Below are 15883 nucleotides of genomic sequence, written 5' to 3' on the forward strand. Positions count from 1 at the left end.
CACAAACAGCTTCGTGAAAAGTTATAATCTCTGCATGATTTGATGAAGTAGCAACAAATGTCTATTTTGTGACCTCCAAGATATCGCGGTGTTTCCCATGATGAATACATAACTAGTTTGGGAAGGACTTTCATATGGGTCAGAGAGGTACCCAACATCAGCAAAACCTCCCAAAACATCATTTGGATTTTGGTGGAGGGAGGTAGGACACCAATCAACAGTGGAAGCGGCGGTGGCGGCATTTCTAGGTTATGATGACTCTGATTTCATCATATCATCCTTCTCTCTCTCTCTCTCTCTCTCTCTCTCTCTCTCTCTCTCTCTCTCTCTCTCTCTCTCTCTCTCTCTCTCTCTCTCTCAGCTCACATCTATCATACCATTTAGATAACGGAAGATAGTTTTTACCCCAGTCCAATGACGTCACGTTGGCGGAGAGTTATATCTAGCTAACAAGTTCACAGTGAACGAGATATCTAGTCTTGTGCATTGTGTTAAGTACAATAATGCGCCTATTGCACTTAGATAGGGCACTTCAGCCTCTAATACGTATTCGTCATCATCCTTGGAACGAAACAGATCATTTTTAGGGTTAAGAATACAGACGACAATGGGAGTGCTAAAAGCTTAACTTATTAAAGCGCCTAAACATCCTTCTTAATATCTTTCATCTCAAATTTGAATTTGAGTTTCTTTGCGTTTTCCTCTAATTCTTCTAGAGTTCTAATTAGGTCTATGTCATCGACATATACCGTAACAATGGAAAACCCAGAACTTGTTTTGTGGCAAGAAAAGTTCAAACGCACCTACTGTTCTGATCCATGGAAATTTATCTCATTGACTGTAGCCTTAATTTTTTCGGTTCTCACTCTGGTGGAGATCATATATACCATTCTAGAATATTGTGATTAATCACCATCAATGGTGCCTGTATTTCTTCTATTTAGAGCAAGTGCAGCGGTTGCACTTTGACTGGGCAAAGGGAGGGATTTGCTGATGTGTTGACCGGGTAAGTGAATTTTGAGCTTCCACCGGCCCATGCATGACCAGCCAAATCTTGGCTTTGCATGACTAGAGGCAAAAAATCGGGCAAGCCCGTGACATTTTTCTTGCCCAAGGTCATGGAGCTACCAGCTCGGCCCACTGGAGAACATGGGTGACGTCAGGTGGTGACGCAAAGAGACAGACGCGGTAGTGGCCCAGCGTGGAAGACACGAACGAATGGGGGAGCGCCATGTGGCCGACGCGTCTGCTTCCATTGTGGGCGCACGTGGCTCACACCCGTTGGCTGGTTTGGGAATTTGAACCCAACGGTCAACACATCTGGACCGTGGATTGAACAGTAAAAGGAGATCTGACGGCTAGGGAATTAATATGAATGTAATATAGCCAACGGTAAGAAACGGGCAGAAAAAAATTTGTAAAAAATTCTAAAAAACATACAAAAAAAACCATTATTAGCATCAAATATATTTTATTTAAAAAAAAAAAACCAAAAAAAAATTCAATGAACAGTAGAATAAAACAGTGAAAATGAATAGTGATAATGAATGAACAGTACCACGATGAACAGTCTTGACCGGTCAAGAAAAAAACGGGTGGAAACCCATGTCCAGTGGCAGTGAACAGTATCTTGACTGGTCGAATTCTTGACTTCTCGACTTTGCCTTTTCTTGACTACGGGTGAACTTGCTCTTACCATTCTAAAGGTCAAATGTTTGTACTTCCTGTTATTTATAGACCTGTAAATGGACCTGATTTGGATCGGATCGCCCTAAATCCAAATCCGTTTACTTAAAAAAAAAATTCGATCCAAACCCACTCCGTTAACCCGGCGGATCGTTGATAGCTCGATCCAAATCCGTATCCGCCGGGTTAACGGATACCCGATCCGCTAATCCGACCCGTTATAATTTCAAATATTTTAAAATTTTAAATAGTAATATTAAATTTATATCATGATACCTCATAAGATATTAATAAAATATTAAAACAACATGAAAAGTATCACCAAAAGTAAAATTACATTATCAAAATTCTTAATGCTTGTTGGAATCTTGGGTGATAGACTGTCCCTTAGATTTCTGCAAAAAAATTGTATTAGAAATTTTTCATATTTTATATTTTATATTTTAAAAAATAATAATAATATATTAATAAAAAAATAATATTTTATTATTACAACAACAGGCCGGATCATTAACGGATCGGATCGACCTAGATCCGTATTTGATCCGTTAAATAAACGGGTTAACGGATACGGATCATTAACGGATCAACGGATCAAAACTTTCAATCCATTTACAGGTCTAGTTATTTACCATTCCAAAAGCCAATTGTTAAGGGTTAGTATTATCTATGTTTTGAATAGGTCTAACCGTCTAATCACATAGTACCCCTCTTTAATGAATCTCCTGTTTCTACCTTTACTGGGATTGATGGAATTTGTGCGTAAATGAAATGGTAAAATGGTCAGTTCGATCAAATACTTGCGGCTCTGATGCTAGCGCTGGGCCTCGTAAGGCCGCGTGCGTGCGTTGGTTGTGCGGCGCTGGGTGCAGCGGGGGGAGTAGGCTGGGGCACGCTGGAGCAGCTGGAGGCGCAGGGGTGCTGTGGAGAGGCTAGTTGGCATGCAGCGCGGGTTGCTGGAAGGATGTTAGCGAGGCTAGCAGATAGCTAGCGGCAGCGAGGCTAGCGAGACCCTAGGGTTTCCGTGCACCGACCCTTGTGGTTTATCGCATCTGGCACCTTCTATTTTAATTTTTTTTTTTTTTTAAATTATGAAGAGCCCTTTAGGATTTGGCCTTCTCTTTGTGTCTCTTGCCTTCCGTTGAAGGAGGGAGGGTGGACTGCCCTGCGGGGTTCGATGATTTGGGCTGCTGGGATGGTAGGGAAGCTTGTGGTGGTCCTGGGATGTGGAGATCAGATCAGGAGAACTGTGTCACTGATGGAGCAAAAGTGGTGCGTTGGTTGGGATGGAGCGAATGGCAGTGTTTGGCAGAGCATGATCGGACTAAACCTAGTGAAGAGATGGTCGCAAGCTTGGCTTCGGTTGTGCTTGGGCTGTGTCCGTGACACTGGGTTTGATTACAGTCTATCTGATGGCTTGGTGTTGGTTCACAGTTGGTGGTGGAATATGGAGTCTGTGTTATTAGATTCTCTATTGTGTTTTCTTCTCGCGGGAAGGGACCTGTCTCTCTATTGTAGTTGGGTCAGGAGGCCTTCTGGCCTAGTAGTTGGTGGTGGTTGAAGACGAGGTTGTCGGACCGAGATCCGGTGATTTACAGAAGGTCGATTCTGGAACGAGGCTGCGTTGGTAGACTGCGATCGTGGTTGCAATAGTTGGGTTACTTTCCGGCGGCGGTAGCAGTCTGGGTAGTGGTGGCTTGGAGATGGCTGCAAGTAGGGCTGTCAATTCTGACACGACCCAATAACACGACTCGAAACCCGCACGAAATAAAGCGGGTTGAACCCGCACGATTAAAAAGCGGGTCAGTCATGGGTCAACCCGCCAACACGAAGTGAACCCGTATAACCCGATTATGTTATACTTCTTGAAATTTTGGACGTTGGGAGTATTTGATCATAGAATTAGACTTTTGAAATGTTTTGCTTTATAATTATTGGATTTAATTATTTATGAATATATATAATTATTTATATTCTTCGTCTTGTGGAGTTTTTAGTAAATTTAATCAATGTATGCATTTTTTTAGTTAAATGGGTTGCATTGTTAACCCTTAAATGAGTCATTTTGTCTAACACGACACGACCTATTGGTTAAATGGGTTAAGCGGGTTGGAAATGGGTAACCCGTTTAATAAATAGGTTGGGTTTGGGTTTAGATTTTTGACACGATTATTAAATAGGTTGGATTTGGGTTTGTATCTTGCGACACGACAAATATCTTGACCCGACACGAACCCAACCCGACACGACCCATTGACAGCCCTAGCTGCAAGCGTTGTTAGTGTTTTGGACTTTGACTTGGGCCTTAGTTTGTTAGGGCCTAATTTTTGTGTTTGCATTTTTATATTTTAATTTAGATTGTTTTAGTTGGGTTTAGAAGACTGAAATTCTTGCGACTCTTTTTTTTTTTTTTTTTTTTTGAGTAAGGAGTCTGTAGGTTCTTAGGTTTGAGATATATCACCAAGAGTAATCACACTGCTTATGCCACTGATTATTTGTAGGTAGTGTTGAATAGTTGTTGGATGAGCTTTATAGGTCTTTAAAATATGTTTCTTATATAATGACTTTTCTGACAACTTCGGAGCATGTTGTTATGTAATTATGCTAATCAATAAAGAAAGAAAGAGAAAAGTTTTATATATATATATATAAACTCAAGGTCTACCGGCCATTACTTTGCTCTCAGTTGATTGATATTGATACACTTTTCGTAATATTATTTATTAAGGAGCAATAGACTATTGGGGCAATTGTGATGCCCTGGAAATTCGTATTTCTTTTCTAAGGATTTTCCGGAATTTAAATTGTGGTTATTGGACGGTTTCGTGGCTTTTGGATGGAGCGGAAGTGTTTCGGATGAATTTTTATTCGAAAAGTATGACTTTGGGGGGTGTTGCTAAGGTTGACTTTTGATACGTTGAGATTCTCCGAAAACTTCCTTCACGAAAGTTGTAGAGCGTGTCGATACGAGTTCGTCGATATGTGGAACGTGGAAATCGGAGTTCGTATGAGAAAGTTATGAGCGTTTGAAAATTTGGAAAGTTCTATATATAGGGGTTTCCATTTTCGGAAATTTCCATTTTTATTTTCAGAAGTTTCCAAAACCGGAAACTTAGAAACGCTCCGTTCTCTCTCATCACCCACGACTAACCCGACCCGAACCAGGAGATCCGACTCGACTTCTTCGGGGAACTGCGGCGGTCTCCGGCGACGAAACTTTCCAGATAGGATCGCCTTCTCCGTGCGCTCCTCCCTGTGGTCTCCTCTAGCGCCGATTCTCGGTGGTGGCGGCGGTAGAAGGCGGTGCAGGTTGGTGTTTTTGGACCCGACAGGAAAACACAGCTCTAGCGACGGCATGGCTCCAAGCTTCCTTCCTTGGCTTCGTGGGGGGTCGTCTGAGTCGATCTATAGTGTTTGTTTGGATCGATTTACGTGGAAATCGGTTCAACTCAGATTGGATTACTGTTCACGGCTTGTGAGGTACTTTTCGACCCTTTACGCTTGTTTTCTGACTTCGAGCTAGTTATGAGAATTCACAAGCATGCTTAGATGAAGAACTTTGATGTTGGGAGTTTTGTGAAATATTGAGTTTTGGCCGGCGGCGGTGCGCCACTGCCTGTGGCGGCGTTCCGGCGGTGTTCCGGCCATGTATGGGATTGTTTCTGGTATTATATGTCTTCTACTCGTCGATACGAGCGTTTTGATATATAATACGCATATTTTGGAGTTCGTATGAAATTGTTATGATTTTTACGATTTCATACCGGTTGATTTATTCGATCCGTGAGGATCCGAGCGTCCGATCGACTTGTGGTTGAGACGTATCGATCTTGGATGTATTCCGGAGACTTTGGGAGGTCTCGGATGTGGTTTCGCCTCGATTGGCGCCACTTTGGGGATTTTAGTTCAAAACAGGGGTTTCGAACTTAAATCGTTTGTGAATCGTTACTAAGTTAAAACCGTATGTGATTAGGTACTTGGGAAGTATTCTTTGACGGTTGTTTGGTGGTTTGGCTGCCTTGTTCTGTATTGAAGACGCAGCGGGAGTTTCGAGGTGAGTAATCTCACAAGGTTCAATTATGAACAGATTTAAATTGGTTAATTTTGATTAGCTTTTGAAATGAACTATAGATGATATTAGTGGCATTTCTGAGTGGATAACTATGTGTGTACATATATATATTATGGGATATATATATATACATATGTATTCATGTTTTGGTGGGTTGTGGATTGATGAAAACAATATGCATGAATTGATGCGTTTTATTGTTTTGGGTTGTGGCTTTTCGGAAAACAAATGGTGGGAAATGGTAGTTGATTAGAAATGGTTGTGGCTTCACAGTGTAATAACCGGATTTTTTATAATTAATCAAAAGCAAGGAACATGATCATTTCATTCTTTACCTTTCATGATGATTGTCGATTAGAGCACTATGAATTGTTGCCGACACTCGATCGACCGACAGCAGAAACTTAATTCCTTTCCTCTCTATTTCTCTCTCGTTCTCTCTCTCGTTTCCTCTCGTCACAGTCGAAGAAACAAAACAGAGCTTTGTTCATCGTGCTGCACCGTCCACCACAGACCACCAAACAACCTCAGACCACCTTCCACGGCTTCGCCTCGACCTTGCGCAGCTACCGGAGGTAACCTTGCGCGGCGGCACGGCCGGCAGCGACGGCGGCGACCCCGAGTCCGGTTTAGCTCGTTTTCGTTCCAAACTCGATATCTCGAGCTACAGAGCACCATTTCACTTGATTCTTGGCTCATTGAGCTCGCCTCATCTTCCTATACAAGCACCAAGAAGGATCGGAACTGGATCGAACGTTTTCACGTTCGTCGGAGCTCGACCCGTGCGGATCGAACAACCAACCTTCGGATCAAGATATCTCGAGCTATACACGATCGTTTCTTGTGATTCTTGGCTTGTTGAGTTCATAAGGAAGTTCTGAACAATTCTCCAGAAGGGATCGAGGCGTGAGGTTGTAATTTTCACGTCGATTTTGGAGCTCGCCGGTTTCTGGAAAAATTCCGGCCACCGACTGGTTTTTGGTACATTTCGATCCCTTCCTGTCATTTTTGGTCTTGTGCTAGTTATGAAAAGTGTCCAGAATGAGAAAACGAAGGGGACAAGCACAGCCCCGATACCAATTGTGGTGGTCGGCGGTGGCTCTGTCCCTAACTCCGGCGGCCCTTTCCGGCCACCTCCGGAGGTCAAAAATTTAGTTTCTGTCCATTTTATGATTCTATGTTTCGATACGATCATTTCGGCGTATTATACGCATTTTTCGGTTATCGTATGAATTAGTTATGAATTTTGAGATTTCGATCGATTTCGATCGTTAGATTTATGATCTGTGGAATTAGGACCGTCAGATGAACCTATAATTTTGATATGATGATCGTATGACTGTCCCGGTGACTTTGTGAGGTCACGGGCGAAGATCCGACCGTTGGATCTTCGTATATTTGAGAAATAGTGATTCGGAAGGCGATTCGTGAGAATCCGACCGTCGGATTTTCATATAATTTTGTGGAGATGTTAGTAAGGGCGATTCAGGAAGATCTGACCGTTGGATCTTCGTGATAATTTTGGAGGATGATCCTAAGGGCGATCCGTGAGGATCTGACCGTTGGATCATCATATAAATTTGATCTGACCGTTGGATCATCATTAAATTAGAATCCGACCGTTGGATTTCTGTATATGTGTGGTCTATGAATGATTTCTAAGTTAAGATCGTGTTTGACTAGGTGGTTGATGGATTGATTGGTGAACGATTTCGGATCGTTGTTTTTGAGCTGTTAAGAAGACGCAGCGGGAATTTAGAGGTGAGTAAACCTCACGTGGTTCATATTACGAACCGAATAAATTTAATTACCTTATTTTGTCGTAATTGCGTGAAAATATTTATGGAATAAATATTTGTTTTAAAATCATATGGACTTGATCAACTACGGTCCATGGGTAAGTAAAATGATTTTTACTATACAAATGAATTTCTCGGTTTTATTGCATGTGAACTATAGTTGGTATTAGTGATTATCCCTGAGCGGATAATTACGTATATATATACTTACGTGATTATATGTGAATGGTGTGACATTGAAGAGTGTGGAATTGGGATGATTAAATTATTATGAATTGACATGTGACTTACCATAATTATATGTGATGAACATGATTGATGAGTTCTTGTTAATATTCATGATTTACATTGGAGGATGTATAGAGTTAGAGAATGTAGGGTTCTGAGGATGAGGTGTCTGAAGTTCGACGGTTAAGGATAACCGGAGTGTTTGTGTGCTGAGGACGGGGATGTCCAAGGTGCGACGGTTTATTATTAACCGAAGTTGTGTGCTGAGGACGGGGATGTCCAAAGCGCGACGGTTTATTATTAACCGAAGTATATGGTGCTGAGGACGGGGATGTCCAAAGCGCGACGGTTTATTATTAACCGAAGTATGTCGCATTACTTGCACCTAGGCCAAGGTGACTGGTAGCGATGTGGTTAGAGCTCTAACGTGCTGTTGGGATGGACCAAAGTGGTGTTATGTGGGTTGGGTTTTTGCAGGACCAGTGTGGTGTATTGTGATTTGAGGATTGTGAAAATGTATTCCTTGTGGTTTTACATGAGTGGTTTGATGTCTCTTTGCAGATGTAATACTGTTGAATTTTACTTGAACTGAAATTTAATAAATCAACAGTTCTTTCTTTTTACTCATACGGGCTGTCAAAAGCTTACCGGGTTTTGTGTTGTTGCAATCCCGGTACACTATTCAAACGGTGTAGCGGATAACCCTGCAGGTCAGGAGAACCAGGACGGTGATCGGGCAGCTTAGAGTAGTGTTATGTGAATTACAGCATTATATTGTGAGGTTTGTTATGCTCATTTAGAGCTTTACAATTTTACTTTGTAAGAGTGAATTGTAATAATTAACTCGAGGTTTTCGAGTTTTGTGTTGAGTGGCGAGTGGTGTGTTTGTTTCTGAGAAAAAAATTCAGAACGTTATTTGTATTAATTGTTTATTCATGTTTCGGATTTGAATTGGTTATTCAAAATTCGGGGCGTGACAGTTTGGTATCAGAGCGTAAGGTACATATTTGGTGATAATCAGTACTCCCCGAGTGATGGCCCGTCTGCAGCGGATCCCCATCATATACTCTTCGGTACTGGTATAATCATTGGGTATGTCTTAGTATGGGGTCTAGACAGCGTGTATGTCTGTAGGACGGTAGAGTTGTCTTCTAAGTTCGTATTAGAATAAGTTTAGTTTCCGCAGGTTGTAATCTTCGAGGAATAGAGACCTCTAGATTTAACTCTGATGAGTCGGTGAGATTTGTTTTATGGAAGTGAGGTCCTTTTGGATGTTGAAGTGTTTGGTTGAAGGCATGATGTTGACCTATGCACGTACCTAGTGTGGATACGAGTATGAATTGTTATAAATTTTGTCTTCTTAAGTTGGACGTACAGATGTTTAGATGGGGTGTACGTATCAAGGATTAGATATCTTGTTTTATAAAGAGACGTCTTAGTGGAGTTTTGGTAATTGACATGTGATACGTGATTAAAGTGACTCTGAGGCAATTATGCTGACCTTGTGTGAGATTGAATTCTTAGTGTAGACTAAGAAGGTTGTGTGGTGATTTTATATACACTACGTGATGAACTTTTAGAAGGAAAAGTTATGAGTAAAAGTATGGGTTTTTCCCTGATGTCTATAGCAGACTTGTGCATATGGCAGCCTTGTGGTGGTGCCAGTAGTGTTTATTTTATAACAGTTTTTATGGCAGTGCTTGTAGTGCTTTAGTGGTAGTTGTGTGATGTAACCATTTGATAGAACTCACCTTGGTTAGGGTGTTAGCCATTGAACAGGATTCTTGACTCTGTGGTTTGGGAAGAGATTGATATAAATTTTTGAGTGTAGTGAGGTAATTTGGAGATACTTAGGTTATCTATAAGGAGGGTGGTGGAGTTTGTTATCGAGGTGATACCAGGTTAGATACCTATATTAATGTCGCTTTATTGGATGAAACTGAACTTAAGGAGTTGAAGGTTCAAGGTGAGAGTTTACTTGAGTAGAGATTCATTAGAGCTAGTATTTTTCCATGATGGTACTGTATTGAGAAAGAAGAAGAATGTGGCTATGTTCCTTCTTTAAGGTGAAACATGACCATGATTAGATTTGGTACTAAGGATATGAATTATCGATAATGACTTGGAGCGAATTTGTAGCATTCTTTTGAGACATGTACTTTCCTGCCCAGTGAAGGATATGTTAGTGTTCTAGTTCTAAGGATCACGAGCATAAGAGGTGTTAAGTTTGGTGCTCTATAGGTGTTTCTGAATGGGAAGTGTTTAGCTTTATTAATCCCTGAATTCTAGCGACGAAATTGTTTGTGTTTGGTTTGACTCAGAGGATGCTAGCTAGACCTCTGTGCAACTTAATTGATTGTTTGTGATAAATCATTATGATTGATGTGTGCAGCAGAGTTGTCAATGGTTTTGAAAATAGTATTGGGTGACCAAGGTTGATCCTTGGTGTTGTTGATGGTTTAACAAAAAGAAGAAACGACATGCATGCAATCTTATTGATTTTATATTACAAAAGGGAAAACGAGCACTATGCTATGCTAAGCCTAGTCAGCAGCTCCGGATGGATTGAGGCTGAGCTCAAGAGAAACGTTAGAGCCACTGTGGTAACCGCCTGAGCCACCAGAATAGTAACCAAATGCGCTACCTTCCTCGGAAGTAGTCTTCGGGTTACCAAAGACGTCCTCGCCGTGCACGGGGAACAGAGGAAGAGTTTCAACCTCCTGGTGATCTCCTCCTCGTTGTTGCAGGGATGTTTGTCCTCCTGTTGTGCCAAAAGAGTTGTACTGGTATTAGTGTTGAAGTGTGAGGAAGAATTTGAAACAAAATTTAAATCAAGAAATCCTTCATTACCAGTAGAATAGGTGGAACCAAAGTTGAGATCAATGGATCTACCATCATCAGTAGAACTAGTGGACCCAAAATTGATGTCGATGGATCCACCAGCTGGCCCAAAATTGATGTCGATGGATCCACCAGCACCAGTAGAACCAGTGGACCCAAAATTGAGATCGATGGATCCACCAGTACCAAGAGAACTAGTTCCCATGGGCACTGGAGCAGCCTGATTACACCTATTCATCTGCTTCTCTCGAGCCCTGACGTTCTGGAACCAAAAGTAAATGTTCTTACCCTCAACATGTCCATACTGGTTCAGCTGGAGGCAGATCTCGTGAATGTGCTCTGTAGATGGGCACTTAAATCCCTTGACGTAGTAAAGATCCTTGAGGATTCTTATTTGTTCTGGAGTAGGAATCCATCTGGTACGGCTTCGCCAGAAATCCATGTTGGCACTACTTCCAGCTGCTTGGGTGTTTCCTCCCTCCTCTGTTGGTTGCTGTTGTTGTGGTTCCATTTGTTGCGGGGTTTGGAGCTCCATTAGTTGCAGAGTTCGTGGCTCTTGGGTCATGAGGTGAGAGGATGTGAATATCGAGGAATACATGGTTTAGTGTTTGAGGGAGATTTTGTTAGAAGGATTGGAGTTGTTGAACTGGTGATTGGAGATCTGAGATTCTCAGAGGAAAGATGAAATCGAATCTTCAAATGGGAGAGAAGATCAGAAGAGAAGGATTGAAATTGATGAAGAAAGGATTTGAGTTTCGAGAGGAAGACTGCAGAGTTTGAGAGAGAATGGCTGGGGAAAAATTCTTTTCTTTGGTGTGAACAGTTTTTCTCCAGGATGCACCTATTTATAGAACGAGGTGAGCAGATCTCCACCGTTGGATGGACGATCTCTGAGATTCAATCTACGCGTTGGATTAAAGTCATCCGAAAACCCGGAAAAGTTGTTGGCGCGTGGAGAGCGTGTAAGGGGACAGGCCGAACCTCGAGACGCTGTGGCAGACAGCTTTATCCGAAAGTGATTTGCTTTCCGTAAATCACGGAAGAGACGTGTCGTGGCACGTGGAGTGTACCGACAGTTTGTTGTTATTCTATCGCTTATGATAGAATAAATAAAAGAAGTTGCATGGATAGTAACGAGAGCAGCTGGTGCTCTAGTGGTTGAAGAGCAAGGCTCTTGTACAAGAGGTCAGAGGTTCGAACCTTGCCTCTCGTTTATTTTTATTATGTTCGCTTATGACATAATAAGTATAACATTTGTACACATTATATTAAGCACAGCTTGTGCTCCAGTGGTTGGGGGAAAAAGGTTTCGTGCGGCAGGTTGAGGTTTCGAACCTTGCCTTCCCTGTTATTTTATTTATGTCGCTTATGACATAATAAATATAACACGTGAGCATATATTAATGAAGGCAGCTCTTGCTTCAGTGGTTGGGAGCAAAACCTTCGTGTTCGAGGTCGGGAGTTCGAACCTTACCTCTTACAAATATTTTTGGATCTCGTATATGCTTGATATACATACGTATATACGGTCTGTACGGTATGCATACGTATATACGGTTGTACAGTATGCATACGTATATACAGTCTGTATGGTATGCATACGTATATACGGTATACCTACGGTATGTACAATTTCATACCGTAGCCGAGCTAAAAAGTTGTGGGCCAAATAGTAAGCCCAAATGTTAGGCCCGATTTGTAGGCCTAAATAGTGAGCCCAATTGTTCGGCCCGAATAGTAGGCCCAAATGTTAAACCCAAATTGGTTTGGGCCGGTTCGAAATGTAGATGGTTCGGTTCTTCGGCCCAATTGGCCAGCCCTAATGCTTAGCCAAGGATTGAGCAAGCCCAAGTCATCGTCACTGGGTGACATATTTTATTGGCGTGCTTTTGGGGATGATTTGTTTTGAGTGATGCTAATTGAGTAGCGAAACGCTTTGTGGGAGTGTTTACTGTGCTTGTATGCCAGTACAGGGTGAAGATCTATGTGAGGATCTATGAGATAATCTCTGTGAAGATCTAAGTGATGATCTATGTGATGATCCATGTGATGATTTTGTGTAATTGATGTGGAGTGATGTTGAGCAGTTGTGTTGTGAGTTTACGTTTGTGATGAAAGGATTTAGTGGCCATAGGAATGTAATTTTATACAAAGGGCTGAGGCTTTGTAGATTACTACAGATTTGGAAAAGATGGAGATTCTATAGTTAGAGTCTGACATGAGAGTGAAGTATCCACAGCTCTTTGTGGAATTGGGTGCTTGAATTTCGGGACGAAATTCGTTTAAGGGGGGTAGATTGTAATAACCGGATTTTTTATAATTAATCAAAAGCAAGGAACATGATCATTTCATTCTTTACCTTTCATGATGATTGTCGATTAGAGCACTATGAATTGTTGCCGACACTCGATCGACCGACAGCAGAAACTTAATTCCTTTCCTCTCTATTTCTCTCTCGTTCTCTCTCTCGTTTCCTCTCGTCACAGTCGAAGAAACAAAACAGAGCTTTGTTCATCGTGCTGCACCGTCCACCACAGACCACCAAACAACCTCAGACCACCTTCCACGGCTTCGCCTCGACCTTGCGCAGCTACCGGAGGTAACCTTGCGCGGCGGCACGGCCGGCAGCGACGGCGGCGACCCCGAGTCCGGTTTAGCTCGTTTTCGTTCCAAACTCGATATCTCGAGCTACAGAGCACCATTTCACTTGATTCTTGGCTCATTGAGCTCGCCTCATCTTCCTATACAAGCACCAAGAAGGATCGGAACTGGATCGAACGTTTTCACGTTCGTCGGAGCTCGACCCGTGCGGATCGAACAACCAACCTTCGGATCAAGATATCTCGAGCTATACACGATCGTTTCTTGTGATTCTTGGCTTGTTGAGTTCATAAGGAAGTTCTGAACAATTCTCCAGAAGGGATCGAGGCGTGAGGTTGTAATTTTCACGTCGATTTTGGAGCTCGCCGGTTTCTGGAAAAATTCCGGCCACCGACTGGTTTTTGGTACATTTCGATCCCTTCCTGTCATTTTTGGTCTTGTGCTAGTTATGAAAAGTGTCCAGAATGAGAAAACGAAGGGGACAAGCACAGCCCCGATACCAATTGTGGTGGTCGGCGGTGGCTCTGTCCCTAACTCCGGCGGCCCTTTCCGGCCACCTCCGGAGGTCAAAAATTTAGTTTCTGTCCATTTTATGATTCTATGTTTCGATACGATCATTTCGGCGTATTATACGCATTTTTCGGTTATCGTATGAATTAGTTATGAATTTTGAGATTTCGATCGATTTCGATCGTTAGATTTATGATCTGTGGAATTAGGACCGTCAGATGAACCTATAATTTTGATATGATGATCGTATGACTGTCCCGGTGACTTTGTGAGGTCACGGGCGAAGATCCGACCGTTGGATCTTCGTATATTTGAGAAATAGTGATTCGGAAGGCGATTCGTGAGAATCCGACCGTCGGATTTTCATATAATTTTGTGGAGATGTTAGTAAGGGCGATTCAGGAAGATCTGACCGTTGGATCTTCGTGATAATTTTGGAGGATGATCCTAAGGGCGATCCGTGAGGATCCGACCGTTGGATCATCATATAAATTTGATCTGACCGTTGGATCATCATTAAATTAGAATCCGACCGTTGGATTTCTGTATATGTGTGGTCTATGAATGATTTCTAAGTTAAGATCGTGTTTGACTAGGTGGTTGATGGATTGATTGGTGAACGATTTCGGATCGTTGTTTTTGAGCTGTTAAGAAGACGCAGCGGGAATTTAGAGGTGAGTAAACCTCACGTGGTTCATATTACGAACCGAATAAATTTAATTACCTTATTTTGTCGTAATTGCGTGAAAATATTTATGGAATAAATATTTGTTTTAAAATCATATGGACTTGATCAACTACGGTCCATGGGTAAGTAAAATGATTTTTACTATACAAATGAATTTCTCGGTTTTATTGCATGTGAACTATAGTTGGTATTAGTGATTATCCCTGAGCGGATAATTACGTATATATATACTTACGTGATTATATGTGAATGGTGTGACATTGAAGAGTGTGGAATTGGGATGATTAAATTATTATGAATTGACATGTGACTTACCATAATTATATGTGATGAACATGATTGATGAGTTCTTGTTAATATTCATGATTTACATTGGAGGATGTATAGAGTTAGAGAATGTAGGGTTCTGAGGATGAGGTGTCTGAAGTTCGACGGTTAAGGATAACCGGAGTGTTTGTGTGCTGAGGACGGGGATGTCCAAGGTGCGACGGTTTATTATTAACCGAAGTTGTGTGCTGAGGACGGGGATGTCCAAAGCGCGACGGTTTATTATTAACCGAAGTATATGGTGCTGAGGACGGGGATGTCCAAAGCGCGACGGTTTATTATTAACCGAAGTATGTCGCATTACTTGCACCTAGGCCAAGGTGACTGGTAGCGATGTGGTTAGAGCTCTAACGTGCTGTTGGGATGGACCAAAGTGGTGTTATGTGGGTTGGGTTTTTGCAGGACCAGTGTGGTGTATTGTGATTTGAGGATTGTGAAAATGTATTCCTTGTGGTTTTACATGAGTGGTTTGATGTCTCTTTGCAGACGTAATACTGTTGAATTTTACTTGAACTGAAATTTAATAAATCAACAGTTCTTTCTTTTTACTCATACGGGCTGTCAAAAGCTTACCGGGTTTTGTGTTGTTGCAATCCCGGTACACTATTCAAACGGTGTAGCGGATAACCCTGCAGGTCAGGAGAACCAGGACGGTGATCGGGCAGCTTAGAGTAGTGTTATGTGAATTACAGCATTATATTGTGAGGTTTGTTATGCTCATTTAGAGCTTTACAATTTTACTTTGTAAGAGTGAATTGTAATAATTAACTCGAGGTTTTCGAGTTTTGTGTTGAGTGGCGAGTGGTGTGTTTGTTTCTGAGAAAAAAATTCAGAACGTTATTTGTATTAATTGTTTATTCATGTTTCGGATTTGAATTGGTTATTCAAAATTCGGGGCGTGACACACAGGTTGTGATTTCTCCTTTTGGTTGATTTAATGTTTTGATCCGACGACCGGTGGTCTGAGGATGTGAGAGTCACAGGTTGTGATGTCTCCGTTTGATTTGATTTGACATTTGGGGTCCGGTGCGACTCGTTTAATGTTTTGATCTGAAGGTCAGGTTGGCCTAAGGATCCGGGGTTGCAGGTTGCATCCTCAGGCAGTGTATATCGTAAGATTGACCCTTGGCC

Source organism: Rosa rugosa, chromosome 5 (genome assembly GCF_958449725.1).
Source record: "Rosa rugosa chromosome 5, drRosRugo1.1, whole genome shotgun sequence".
Taxonomy (NCBI): domain Eukaryota; kingdom Viridiplantae; phylum Streptophyta; class Magnoliopsida; order Rosales; family Rosaceae; genus Rosa; species Rosa rugosa.